At 37.7% G+C, this 14,613-nt stretch overlaps 1 protein-coding gene across 1 annotated transcript in view; it reads left to right on the forward strand.

The window, feature by feature from the left end:
* Positions 1 to 14,613, forward strand: part of LOC114033996 (spondin-1) — a 369,625-nt gene that overhangs the window by 98,158 nt on the left and 256,854 nt on the right. The gene's annotated exons all lie outside the window — the stretch shown is intronic.

Here is a 14,613-nt window from a genome sequence, read left to right on the forward strand (position 1 = left end):
TTATTTTATCCTTACAACAACCCTGGGAGATAAATGCTATTATCATCCCCATTTGATGGATGAAGAAACTGAGGCAGACAGAGGTTAAATAACTTACCCAGGCCCGCACAAATAGTTGAGGCAGGATTTGAACTCATCTCTTCCTAACTCCAAGTCCAGTACTCTACTGCCTTTGCTGTGGTCATACATCTTGTAAGTGGTATTTGAACACAGGTCTTCCTGGTTCTAAGTGTAGTAGCTTATCCACTGCGCCTTACTGCTTCCCACTGGCACCCTATCTCACAGGGCCATTGTGAGGATCATGTGAAGTAACATGTTTAAAGTACGTTGTGAACTTTAAGGTGTTATTACAATGTCAGCTTTTTTTGTTCATAATAATATAATTATCATTTATATTTAATACATTATCAAATATATAACATACTCTTCTAATACCTATAATATATGAGAATAATTATATTTAATATAAATTATATTATGTTGGCCTTCTTTCTTTCCTGCCCCATGCTAACTTAATACATAGATCAAAGCCAGAAATCGAGGGGCTAAGTAGGAAAACGTGGTACGAGTCTGGGAGCAGAAGACTTGGAACCACGAAGAGCTGACCAGAGAAACAACAGGGAAGGCTGAGCATAGAGACTAATGATGGACTGATAATGATGGACTTTGCTTCCCACAAAGCAACATATTTTGATGTCAGAAGCATGCCAGCCCTTTCCACCTTTCTCTTCTTCCCCATTGACCCCAACATACACAGATTCTCTGTCTCTCTCTGTCTCTTTCTGTCTCTTTCTCTGTCTCTCTGTCTCTATCTCTTTCTCTGTCTCTGTCTTTGTCTCTTCCATCTCTCCCCTGTCTCTGTCTGTCTCTATCTCTATCTCTGTCTATGTCTCTATATTTCTCTCCTCCCTGTCTCTTCTGAAAGCATCACAGTTGTCCACTTGAACAGTGAGTTCCTTTTCTGGCTTCCTCAGACCACTGCCTGCCCCTTGACCTTGACCTCCTGATTCATCCTCCTCATTTCCTTTTTAGTCCAAGCTGAACTTTCCTTTGCAAGTTATCCGAGAAGTTTGGCCCCCATTATCAACAGACTGAAAAGATATATATATTTGTTGTTGTTGTTGTAACTGTCTCCCTCAGTTTCTCTTGGATTCATTGTTTTCTCAGCCTAGAGTGTTTGACTTATCCTGGAATAGTTAGATATAGGACTGTGTGTGCATGATTGACTCTTCAGCAAAGAGACAAGAACTGATTTAGCCAAATTAGTATTGGCCTTCAGAGTAATCCCTTTGGGAGGCTGAGCGTGTATTCCAACATTAGGTCACATTTAATTCACCTTTACGTAGCATTCTAAGGTTTATACAGCACTTTACATTTTAGAAAGGTGCTATTAGTATCTTCATTTTACAGGGGAGAAATCTGAGCCTCAGAGTGGTTAAATGATTTTTCCAGGGTCATACAGCTAGTAAAAGTGTGAAACAGGATTTGAATCTGGACTTTCTTGACAGTCAGGTTCAGTTCCCTACCCATTATGCCATGAGGCCTCCTCACTCAGAGATGTAACTAAACTAAACTCCCATCTTTTACTGGAGGCCTTCCCCAACTCCTCTTAATTGTGTTGCCTTTCCTTTGTTAATTATTTCCTATTTATCCTGTATAGAGCCTGTTTGGGTATGTTCACCTTCCCCATCAGATTGTAAGCTGTTTGAGGGCAGAGACTGGTTTTGTATTTTTTTGGGGGGGGGGTTGCCTCTTTTGTTTACTCAGTGTTTAGCAAAGTGCCTGACACCTAAGTGCTTAATAAATGTTAATTGATTGAATTACTTCACCTAAGGCAAAAACAGTTGTGGAGGAGATAAGTCAGTAGTGAAGAGGACAACCTGATGATCATGGTGGTGCAAATGATATATAGTCTGTGTAGGCCAGGGCAGGGTAGACAACAGTAGGATGACAGGGACCAGAGGTGGCACTGAATTAGGTATAGTCACACCAGCAGAAGCAGCATTCTGTCCTTGATAACAGAGGTGTCAAACACATGATCCAGAGCCACAACACTCCTGAGTAAGACTGAACCAGATCAAAATGTCATTTGGAAATATTTAACAAAATAAACAAAATTACAGTAAAACAGATAACACTACATTTTAAAACTAAGTTAATATGTGGTCTGCAAGGATACTCATCTACGAATTAGTGGCCCTCACTTGTATTTGAGTTTAGAACCGCTTCTCTTTGGAGGCCAGCTCCTGCTATCTCTGGGCTTACCAGAGAAGTATGGATAGAGGGGATACTTTGGGGGTGGCAACTGGGGCCTCCTTAAAGTGGTAGCGGCTCGCATTGCACAGATGCAGTATTAGAAGTTTTATAATGGAGATCTCTGGATTGTCCCAAGAATGAAGCTCCCTCTCCCCAGATTTTGTTGCTCTGGGTCAAAGCCCTTATCACTGTGCCCTAAGTTATGGCTCAGTTAACATTGCTTACACCATCTACATGCCCCTCTCTGGGGGTGAACTACTGTGATTTGCAAAACATTCTTTTGTATATACTCATCAGTATCTGAAAATCTCCATCTCCTGAAAGTGGATCTGATTTTTGGACACAGATGAAAGCCATTTGCAATGCCATTTGCATAGGGACTCTGGTGAGTGATGAAGCTGGGTAAAACCATGTCTTTCACACTACTAGGAGAGTCTGCAAGAGAACGAGCCTTTTTCTTGTGAAGCTTGTAAACTGAATGTGAAAGTCCTTCCAAACTAAGGTTTCTCAAAATCTTTTGTGTAACATTATCACTGCCAGAATAAATGTGTAGCCCCACTCAGCAACTCCTTTAAAGCACTACATTGTTGTGTAAGTTCTATTGAATAATGTTGTATAGGTTCTATTGAATGTTTCCTATTGCCTTGGAGTCATTTCTTCCATCCCATGATCCTCACAGTGCCCAGTGGAGGGCTGGGAACATTGCAAGGGTTCAATAAAAACTTGAGAAGGCATGCTTTCAGGGAAGTGATTGAAGAAAGTGTTACAGACAGGCTTCAGTTTCCAGGCAGCCTTCAGAGCTGTGATTGTGTCACAAACAATGACACGGGCTCAAACCAAAACACCTTAGAGGTATAGTAGGTGTTTTCAAACCTATTTAGTGGGAGTGCCTGGGAAAAACAAATACAAAAATCATTTGATATCTTGATAGCTACAACATATATGCACATTGAGGAATCATCTTCACAATTACATCAAGGATTTGTCATGAGGTATAATTCATGATTGTGATTCTGATGGGATCCTCTCAATCCTTCACTTTAGGAGTAAAGTATTTTCTGATTCTTTTGTCGTCTTTCTTTGGATGTAATATTGATTTATTGCCCAACATTAAGTGGTAAGGAGAAAATTAATTGAGGCTATTTGATGGGGCTCTGAATATGTGCATAGTCAATTTCAAGATAAGCCTGAATGAATTTCTTTGTCACGTGACAATATCAGGTCAAGAGAGAAATTGAGCAGGAAAAGGAGGTCAGAAGAGTTGAAATTGTTAACCCTGTTATTAATAATAACTGACATTTATGTAGCACTTTGCAATTTGCAAAAATACTTTTCATACATTATTTTATCTGATCCTCACAACAACCCTGTGTATTAAGTGCTCCAGCTTTATTATTTGCATTTTATAAATCAGGAAACTGAGGCTGAGTGATGTTGAAGTGATTAGCCCAGGATCACATTGCTAGCACTTATCAGGGGTAAAATTTGAGCTCCTGTCTTCCTGACTCCAAGTTCAGTGCTTCATTCACTGTGCCATGTAAATCCACAAAAATCATTGCTGTCAATGATGATGATTATGACACTTACTCTATGCCTACATGAGTGTTTTATTCTTTTCAAAGTGTTATTAGCTCCAAAAGCTTCTTTGAGTCTGATGACAAATAACCTTGCAAGAGTCAGGATAGAAAACAATTAGAGATTCATGAGGCTGTGACATTGATGGTCAGTTTTCTTTCATTTCATATTTAGCAAACATTTATCAAGCTCTTCCCATGTATAATGCATAGTCTATATAAAGTCATTATTTCATGGCACCTTTGTCAACTCAAGTTCCACTTTCCTCATGAATCTGGGAATTTGACCTCTAGAGAAAATAGATGTTGAAAGAAATGCAACTTTTCTTCAAATATAGATGGCAAAAGATTGGCTAATCAGATTTGATTTGCTATGATGCATTAGGCTGTCTAGAAAATATCGTTGCTATGTTTTCATTTGCATCGAGATATAAAAAGAACATTTTTCTTTAAGGTAGCTCGGCAAACAGGTAGCTCAGGCAGCAGTCACGCTGTGATGCAATGCTTGGACCAACAAAGTCAGTCTTTGTCCTAGGTCTTCTTCCTTCATCTAGGCAAACCAGGCTTTCTAGCAATAGCCATTGTTTCTAGGAAACAGGAAACAAGGCTTAAATATTAGTTTTACTTCTGTAACTCTTTCTTCAGCTGCCTCCCAGAAAGTAGGATTCATTCACAAGTTTTTTATTGAACTCCTGCTATGTTCCCAGCCCTCCACTGGGCACTGTGAGGATCATGGGGTAGAAGGAATAGCTCCAGTTCACTAGGAAACATTTAATAGAGGATATTATCAGAAGTGAGATAGTACTCTATGCATTGTATGCGTGCATGTATATTCATTCAGTTCATTCAATAATTATATATTAAGTGCCTGCTATGTGCCAGGCACTGTGTTAAGTGCTGGGGATGCAAAAAAAAGATAAAAGGAGCTTATAATCTAATGTAAGAGACAATATGCAATCAAATATATACAAAGCAAGCTATGTGCGGGATAAATAGGGAATAACTAAAAGAGAGAAAGCATTGGAATTAAGAGGGGTTAAGGAAGGCTTCCTGTAGATGGTAGGATTTTAGTTGGCACTTGAAGTCAGGGAAGTCAGTAAAGGAAACTTTCTGTGGTTGTTTTTTTTTTTTAAATAAGACTTAACAAGAGTAAGTGATTTAGAACCAGACAAGGGGTGTTTCCTGGACCTTTGGAGCACTTAGCAATTTGACTACATGGATTTATTTTTTTTTCCAATGTGACTGGGTTGTGGGAAGTGCACAGTCCTTATTGCTTTCCTGTTGGCATGAACCTAATACCATTCACATTTTCCAGTCAGGTGCAAAATTTTGAATATTTCCCAAATTGTGAGAATTTTGCTTAGTTCCCTGCACGCCCTTCCCTTCAAATGGATGGGCTTGCCTAGTCAATTTTCCAGGCAGCCTTCAGAGCTGTGATAATGTCACAATCTATGACACAGGCTCAAACTGAAACATCTTAGAAGTAGTGTAGGTGTTTACAAACCTATTTGGTGAGAGATCCTATTCTCCTGAAGTCTGTGTAAAGGACTAGCCAAGGAGAGCTGCTCACATGTCCTTTGTGTTCGCTTGGTCTTGGGGAAAGGCCATATGGCCCCATGTGTGCCACTGGTGTCTGACGTCTATTAGCTCTTTTCCTTATTCCACCGGAATTTAGCACTCCCTGAACCATTTCTTAAAGGTGAAATTTGAATATTTATAGTGGAGGGAAAGCAAGCCAAAGATTTGTTCAAACTTGGTGAATAAAACAATAACTTTATTTTGCTCCATCACTTAAGGGGTAGAATTTCTTACTGCTCTATAAATTTAGAAAGCCCAGCTCTGTAGTCCAGTTCAATCCAATCAAGCAAGCATTTAAGAAGTTGCTACTAGGTTCAAAGCACCGTTAGTTAGGTGTTAGGGACACAAAGACAAAAATAAAAATAGTTCTGGCCAACAAGAAGCTTATATGTTATCAAAGGAGATAACATGTAAAAAATAAGTCTACATGTAGTGATTTGAGAAGGAAGGGGAGAAAACGAATGAGTAAGGGAATGAGGAAAGGCTTTTTGTGGGAGGTGGCACATGAGCTGAGCCTCAGAGGAAATAGATTCTAAGATACAGAAGTGAAAAGAGAATACATTTCAGGCGTTGGAGGACAGTTGGTGAAAAAGCACAAAGGAAGGAGAGGGAATGTCCATTTCAGGGAATAGAAAGTGGCTGGAATGAAGAGTGTGTGAAGAGGAATAATATATGATAAACTTGGATTCAGATTTTGAGGGGCCATCAATATCAACATGAAGAGTATTTTAGGTATTAGGAAGTGAGAGAATGTTCTTGAGCAGGGAAATGATGTGTTCAGATTGGGTTTTTGGTAGGTTATTTTGTTAGTTGTGTGGAAGCTATATTAGAGAAGGGAAATCTTGGGAACCAGGAGTCCCATTAGGAGACTGTTGTAATAGTTCAGATAAGCAGTTATAAAAGTCAAAACCTGGGTAGTGGCTGCTCAGGTGGAGAGAAGGGAGTGGATGTGAGCCACATTTTGGAGGTAGAATTAACAAGACTTGGCAACTCATTGAATATTGGGGTAGTGAGGGAAAGGGGGCGAATCAAGCATCACTCTGAAGATGCAGGAGTGGTAAGGCCTGCGGAGAAGTGTGGAGACAGAGTGAATTTTGGAGTTGTGTTTGAGGTGCATATGGTGCATTCAATTGGAGACATATACTAGGCAATTGGTGCTTAGCGACAGGAGCTCAAGAAAGAGAGGGAGAAGAGGTTAGCTGGGAGCCAACTTCAAGAAAATAATAATTAAGCCTATGAGAGGTTATACGGATATCAAGAGAAAAGATAGAAAGAAAAAGGGCTAGGCCAGAGCCTTTGGGGACACTTATGGTTAGGGTACTAGAATATGGATGATGATCTATCGAAGGAAAAGGAAGAAAAGAAAAAGGAAGTCAAATGGGTAGGAGGAGAACCAGGAGAACCAGGTTGGAAGTCAGACTGAAATGGGTTGAGAAGCAAATGGGAAGGCAGTGAAAGTAGGATGCTTCTTCTATTAGTTTGGCTATGAAGGGGAGTGGAGATTTAGGGAATGCTGGTGTCAAGTGAGAGACCAGCTGCTTGCTATGTTGCTCAGAATCCCAGAGTTAGAAGAAACTTCAGAAGCCAGCTGTTCCAACCCAGAGTCCTGTGTGGGTGAACAAACTAGGCTCTTTTTTTGCTTTGGGCGGGTCAAGTGCAGGAGTGTTTAGTTACAGTGTGGCCTTATCAGATGCTTATTGGGTGAATTTTTCAAAGATGTTAAAACATAGAATATAGACTTTTCTTACCTCATTCCTTCTTAAGTCATCAAGCATTTATTAAGTGCTTACTAGTTAGTCCTAGTTAGTGAGCGCAACTCTGATGGGCTGGTTGTTTGAATGCCAAATGTATACTTGCCAAAAAGACTATTTTATGGAGAACTCACACAGGGCAAGCACTCACGTGTGGTCAGAAACAGTGATAGAAGGTCACTCTCAAGGTCTCTCTTAAGAACTCTGGAATTGATTGAGTGACATGTGAGTCACTGGCACAGAACCACCCAGCATGGCATGCCCTCATCAGAGAAGGTGCTGTGTTCTATGAGCAAAGCAGAATTGAAGTGGCTCAAAAGAAATATGAGATACACCAATTTGGAGAAACCACTCCAAATGCTCACATGAACTATTTGTGCCCAACCTGTGGTAGAGCATTCCAAGCTCATATTGATCTGATCAGATACAGTCAGACAGACTCTAATACAGTGATGTTGTTTTCATCCTCTTAGAGAATGAAGGATAACAACCAACCAACTAGTTAGTGTCAGATACTGTGCCAGTGATAGGAATACAAATATAAGTAAAAATGAAGATAGCTCCTGCCCTCAAGGAGCTTATATTCTAATTGGGGAAGACAACACATAAAAGAGAGCTGAAAAGCTGGATGGGAGGGGCAGGCCAAGAAGGTTCTCATGTAGGAGCAAGGACAAGTTCAGAGAATCAGAAATAGAGCTGAGAGGAATAAAATGGCCTGAGTTCTTCCTCAGAACAGAGGTTTCCAGGAAACTCACTGATCAGAAGACAGGGCCACAGAGATACAAGAGTCTTCCAGTGTGAAAGGTCTGCTGGAGCTGGAAAAGTCCAGAAAGTCAATCTGAAAAGTACCTATTAGGTGCTAAAATACCTTAAATGAAATCACAAAATTTCAGAACTGGAAGAGTCCTGAGAAATCATTTTGTCTTAGAAGCACAGAATCTTAGAGTTAGAACAAACCTCAGAATCAAACCCTCTACCTGATGTGTGAATTCATCTGCAAAATCTTTGATAAGTATAATTTTCTAGGTTCCACTTGAAAATCTCTAATAATGAGGAAGTTACTACTTCCTTTGGTAGCTGGTTCTGTTTTTGTGCAGCTCTGATTATTACTAAACTTTTCCTTAATTTGCTTCTCACTAACTTCCCCTCTGAGTTCTCCATAAAATAGTCTTTTTTTGTCAATCTAGTTTTACCCACTGAAGCCACATAGCTCATGTCTTCTTCCATATCTAGCCCTTCAAATATCTGAAGACAATGATACTTCCCCCAACTTCCAAGTCTTCTCTTGTCAAGATTCTAAAAATGATATATTTCTGAAGAAATGTAGGTGCCCTTGCTAGAAATGGGGGGAAGGTGGTGGTCGCATCTCTATATCTGAAGGGGGTACCAATAAGACAAAATCTGGCTTGTTGGTAGGTAAAGAAAAAGTGGAGCCAGGAGTACATTACACAATATATATATAAAGTTGTGGAATAGTACCAGTTGGGACAGTTCCCTGTGACAATACTTATGAGACCTTCCTTCAGATTGACTTCCATCCATTTTATTTACCCACCTATCCTTGAGTATCATCATTAAAAAAAAATTAGCACTTAACTTAAATGTCATCCAGTCTTCCTCTTTCCATCAAAATCTCACAAGGATATCACTGGAGAGTGTCATGTGCTTTGCTGACATTCAAGTATACCACATTATCCCCTTGATTGATCAGTCACTAGTAACCCTGTAGAAAAACTACATAGAATTTGTCTGGAATGATTTGTTCTTTGTGAAACATTATTGTCCAACCTTTTAATTTTATAGACAAGTAAACTGAGGTCTGGAGTGAGGTCTCAGTGTGACTTGTCAAAGGTCACTATTAATTAATCACAAATCTGGGATAAGAACCTTGGGTCCCTTGCCTCCCTGGCCAATGTTATTTCCAGCACATAATGCTGTTTTTTTTTTTCTTCATTTAGAATGAGTTTTCCCATTGGGTTTTCACCACCTAGCAACTAAAAGTCTATACTCTTTCACACAGTTCTTGAATACAAAGATACGTCTGATCAACTGAACAAGAAGGAGTCTTTTCTTCAGCATCTCTCATGAGTGTTAGCTAATGTCTACTCAAAGGCCTCCATTGAAAGGGAACCTAGCAAGCGAACCACTCAAGACTTGTTACAGATCAGTAAGGCAACCTTATCTGAAAGACAAAAGGTTAAGCCTCAGTATTTAAAGGGACTCTCTTTTTTCCTTCAGTATAGCTAGTGCAGAGTGCCATAAAGCTTTCTCTCATGAGTGATTGCAGCTGAAGTCAGATGATGTTTTCCAGTTGGTACTTGTACATTCCATGGGTATCAGGTCTTTCCATTTAATTATATTCAGTGAACATTTTTAAAACACTTACTATTTAACTATGCAAATTGATTTACATAACCTCCTTGGTCCTTTGTGAAGAAACATTTCCTGCCCTCCTGGAGATAAAAGTTTAGAAGGGCGATAGATAGATATAAAAATAATTATGGTACATGATAAGTGAATAAGAGTTGCAAAGTACCTTGTAAAGTCAGAGCTAGGGCAAGGGGAAGGGTGGAGACTTTGGAGGCAAAAACATAATTATCTCCTGAGGGCAGTAAGGCACAGGGAACATAACTTTCTGGATGAGCTTTAAAGAATAAGTAGTGTTTTAACAAGTAGAGGGAGTGTAAGAAGGCATTTTGGTCATAGAGAAAAGGATATGGAAAAGGAGTGGAAGTGGGAAAGTGTGGGGCATGTGAATCATAGCTTTAGAGCTGGAAGAAAACCAGATGTCATCTAGTCCCAAACCAGCCATTTTATAGATAAGGAAACTGAGCTACTCAATTACTTTTCCAAGATCACACATGTAGTTGGTAGGTGGGCTAGGATACAAACAAATCATTTGATCATACATCCCATGTTCTTTACCTGTATTAGGCAGTTCAAGTCAAGTCAAGTCAACAAGCATTTATTAAATGTCTTACTAGTACAAGGCACGATGCTAAGTGCTGGAGACACAACAAAATGCAGAAAGAATTTTTGAGTGGGGAACTGGGAAGTGTGTGAATGGGGAAGAGGACAACAATGAGTAGTCCAGTTTATCTGGAGAGTATATTATGGAGAGGTGAGGGTAATAGTATGTAAGGATAAAAGAGTAGAATGGTATCACATTATACTTAGATACTAAGCTAAGGATCATAAGATTTATGGGATCTTAGGATTTAGACCTGAGAAAGATCTTAAAGTTCATCTAGTTTTTTCCCCTCATTTTACAGAGGAAGGAACTTATGCCCAGAAAGGGAAATGATTTGCCAAGGTCACAAACTAACTAACAGAGTATGGATTTGAACCTTTGACTAAATCTAAATTTGATCTAAATCTAATATACTTTCAAGTGTACCACCATAAGCACTTCCTATGAGTGACGTACTATTCTGGGCTTTGGGTTTGCAAAGATAAAAAAATGACATGGTAAGCAGAAAAAAAAAGCGTTAGGACGATTATTTTTCTGTCACCGAGAAGCTGAGAATTTCTTAATCATAAGAGTAAGTATACTTGTGTTGGTTGAGATTTTGCAACATCTGGTGTTTAAATTGGGACAGCTTATTTTTAGTCTCTAGTATGGCCAGTAAATTGATTTTCTTACATTATCAGAGAATTTAGAGTTGGAAGGCATATCACTATAGGGAAATTCTCTCCATAGGATATCCCTGAAATGTGGTCATCGGGCCTTTGTTGGAAAAGGAATGGAAAGGTCACCATCAGGAGCAGTGTTATGCAAGGGGGAGAAAGGCATTGGCTTTGGAGTCGGAGGACTTGGGTTTCAGTCCTAGCTTTAGCATTTACAACTTAGACTACTTTGGGCAATTCATTTAGCCTCTCTGGGCCCTGAAAAAGGAGGAACTTGTAATAGATGATTAGCCATTTTCTTTCAGCTGTAAATTTTTGATCTGCTGTTGTCTGTTCCACTGTTGGTCATCTCAGATTGTTTGAAAGTTTTTCTCTATGTTACTGACATTAATTGAATTAGATTGCATTGAATCGTCCTTATTGTCATGTCTTCACTCTGTGTTTATCCCTGTTAAATTTTCTTTTGTTGTTTTCAGGCAATAATTCCAGCCTATTGACATTTTTTAATTTTAATTCTGTTATCCCTCAGTAGCAACTTTGGAATCAAAGTTTCTATTGCTTCCATAATTACTGAGGTTAAAAAAGGTTTTTGTCAAAATTATTTATTTGTTTTGACATTCATCTTTTAAAAAAATTGAATTTCCAATTCTCTTCCTCCCTCCTGCCCTTCTCCCACCCATTGAGAAGGCAAACAATAAGATATCAGTTATCCATGTGAAGTCATGCAGAACATACTTCCATATTAGCCATGTTGCAAAAAAAAAAGGCAGGAAAAATAAAGAAAGTAAAAAAAATGCTTCAATCTACACTTAGGGTTCATCAGTTCTCTCACTAGAGAGGGATAGCATTTTTCATCATCAGTCTTTTGGAATTGGTTTAGATCATTGTATTCATTAGAGTAGCTAAGTCTTTCACAGTTGATCACCATTACAGTAGTGCTGTTATTATGTACAGTGTTCTTTTCATGGTTCTGCTCACTTCACTTTGTATCAGTTCACAGTTTTTCCAGGTTTTTCAGAAACTACACCTGTTGTAGAAAAAAAAAAAGTCAAATCAAATACAACAAAGAACAGTAAAACTTTACTCCAGCTTGACACAGAATCAATGATCAAATTCTTTGTGGCTGTTCAAGCAGGCTTGGTGCAGATCCAAATAATTGATCTTCAGGACTTTTATGCTTCTCCATTTCCTCAGTCCATCACCCATACTCTTGTTTCACTTCTTTTCTTTCATGGTCTTGACTCTTTGTTTATCCTTACTGTTTCTCCCGTGCTAATCCTCCATTTTGAGTTGTTCCTCCACCGTTCTATTTCATTACTACACTTAAGATGCCAATCACTACTCAATGAAACTACAAAATGGTGCTGATAGGATTCATTGCGAATTCTTGCTATCCAAGGGGAATTCCTTTCAAGTAAAACTTGGATGAAAACTTATCATCCATGTTGTAGAAAGTATTCTTGTTCCAAGGCAATTTGGACTCATTGTCTCTTGATGTTCCTTCCTACTCTGTTGGGAAAAACATAGCAATACAAGGATAAAACAATAATAAAGACTATTCAAAATAATTGATTTGAACTTTGTTCTCATACAGTCTATGATTCTCCATTTTGTTCTCAAGGATATTACAAGAGACTGTCATATATTTTGTTGATAATGATATAAATGTCTACAACATTTCCTCAACTCACCATCCTATTTGTGCTACCAATAAAGGTAAATCAAGTTAGTTTGGTACAATACGTTGTTAGCTAACCCATTTTGGATTAGAATAATCACTATATTCTTTTCTAAATTTTCACGTCTTTTATTGAATAATTTTTCTAAAATGTCCTCAACATTCATTCATACTTCATCATTTTGCAGCCAGGGGATTACGTGAAGAGGGATGAAAGCATATCTAGTGGGAGTTAGACTGCTGCCCAGTAATTATATAGTTATCAGTTTTTATACAAATACATAACATGTAGTTAAGATGCTAGAGGCCCTTTACGTTTCTTTGACCAAGGACAAAAAAGCAAAACTTAGAACCTGATTTATTTATTACTGGTGTGAAGCATCAGTGCTGACTATGTTTGTTGCCCCATATATTTTGAAGGTTGCAATATTTTCTAGTAAACCAATTCATGCAGACATTGTCAATAAAATGAACAGCTATAATAAAGCTTGTGTGTGTACACTTTTATTTTAAACTTAGGACAATAACATATTTTGTAAGAGGAAAAAATATTTCATGAAATCCCCTCTGTATATAATCCTTGACTTAATCATTTCATTTTTTTCAAGGTTTTATAACTTTTTCCCCACTAAGGAAATAATATGAAGATATTTGTTATGTAAATGAGGAGCTAAAATTATTCTTTATCTCTGAAAATTAGTGAGATACATTGTGATTGAATACCAATTTCAGTTAATAAACCTTTTGGATGTGTAAATTTTCTGAATATTTAATTTACTCTTTGAATTTTAAAGTAAACATAAGTAAGACATTTGATTAGAGCACATGATAAAGGGTATTGCAGACAGTTAATGTGATTCCCGTAACAAATGAAGCATTTGCAAGTCTTTTTTTTAAAATTCCAAATTATGACTAATCAACTCATGAAATTTTAAAAAGCATTTGCTTATTATTTAAAAATTTTTACTTTATGATAGAGATGTTTTTAGTATGTTTTTCATGATGAATCTTCTGATTTGGGGATTTATCATTTTGAGATTTAAGATGCTGTTAGGGGCTTTAACTAAGGAAACTCTAAGCCTGATTGTTGAACTCCTATAATTTGGTCACATCACTCAAGTCAACACTTTTGATTAAGAGAAGATAAAAGGCACAATGTGTACTCCCTTATGTCAGTGATATCTCTGAGGACCAGTCTCAAATTAGTGCTAAGTTGAGAGTCACGTTTACAAAATGATTTTCATATATATTTTAAAGTAATGAGACATGCAGAGTTCAAAAGAGGGTGTAAGTATACATCTGTGAAACAGAAACTGTCATTCAACACATTGATTAATAGCACATATTTGAATATGCTTTTGGTTCCAAAGGACCACATGCAAAGAAAAAAGGTTAATGAGAAGATAGGTAATGAATGTGTTTGAAAACATGAATTATTTCAAACTACATGATAAATTTCATTTTTTTACAAGACCGCTGTGAATATACTAACTATTCACATATACGTATTACATATATGTATGTATATATGTAAAGAGACTTCACAGGTTAGCAAAATATAGGTAGGTGGGGAAATAGTTCAGCTTTCTGACTTTCTTTTTTTAATTTCATATTTTATTTCCCCCTGATTACATGTAAAAACAATTTTTAACATTCATTTAAAAATATTTTGAGTTCCAAATTCTCTCCCTTCCTTCCTCCCTTTCCCCCTTCCCCACTCACTGAGAAGGCAAGCGATTTGGTATAGGTTATACATGTATAGTCATACAGAACATATTTACATGTTAATCATATTGTGAAAAAAAAAAACAGACAAAAAACCCAAGAAAAATAAAGTAAAGAAAAAGTAAGCTTCTATCTTCATTTAGATTCCAACAGTTCTTTCTCTGGAGATGGATAGCATTCTTCATCATTAATCCTTCAGAATTGTCTTTGACCATTGTATTGCTTAGAATAGCTAAGTCATTCACAGTTGATTATCGTACAATATTGCTGTTACTGTATTATTCTCCTGGTTCTGCTTATCTCATTTTGTATCAGTTCATATAAGTCTTTCCAGGTTTTTCTGAGAGCATCCTACTCTCAGATAATTGGTTGTCCAATTATTTTTAAATTATCTCTCCTGGATCTATTTTTGAGGTCAATTGTT

Source organism: Vombatus ursinus, unplaced genomic scaffold (genome assembly GCF_900497805.2).
Source record: "Vombatus ursinus unplaced genomic scaffold, bare-nosed wombat genome assembly UNPS02007822.1, whole genome shotgun sequence".
Classification (NCBI taxonomy): Eukaryota; Metazoa; Chordata; class Mammalia; order Diprotodontia; family Vombatidae; genus Vombatus; species Vombatus ursinus.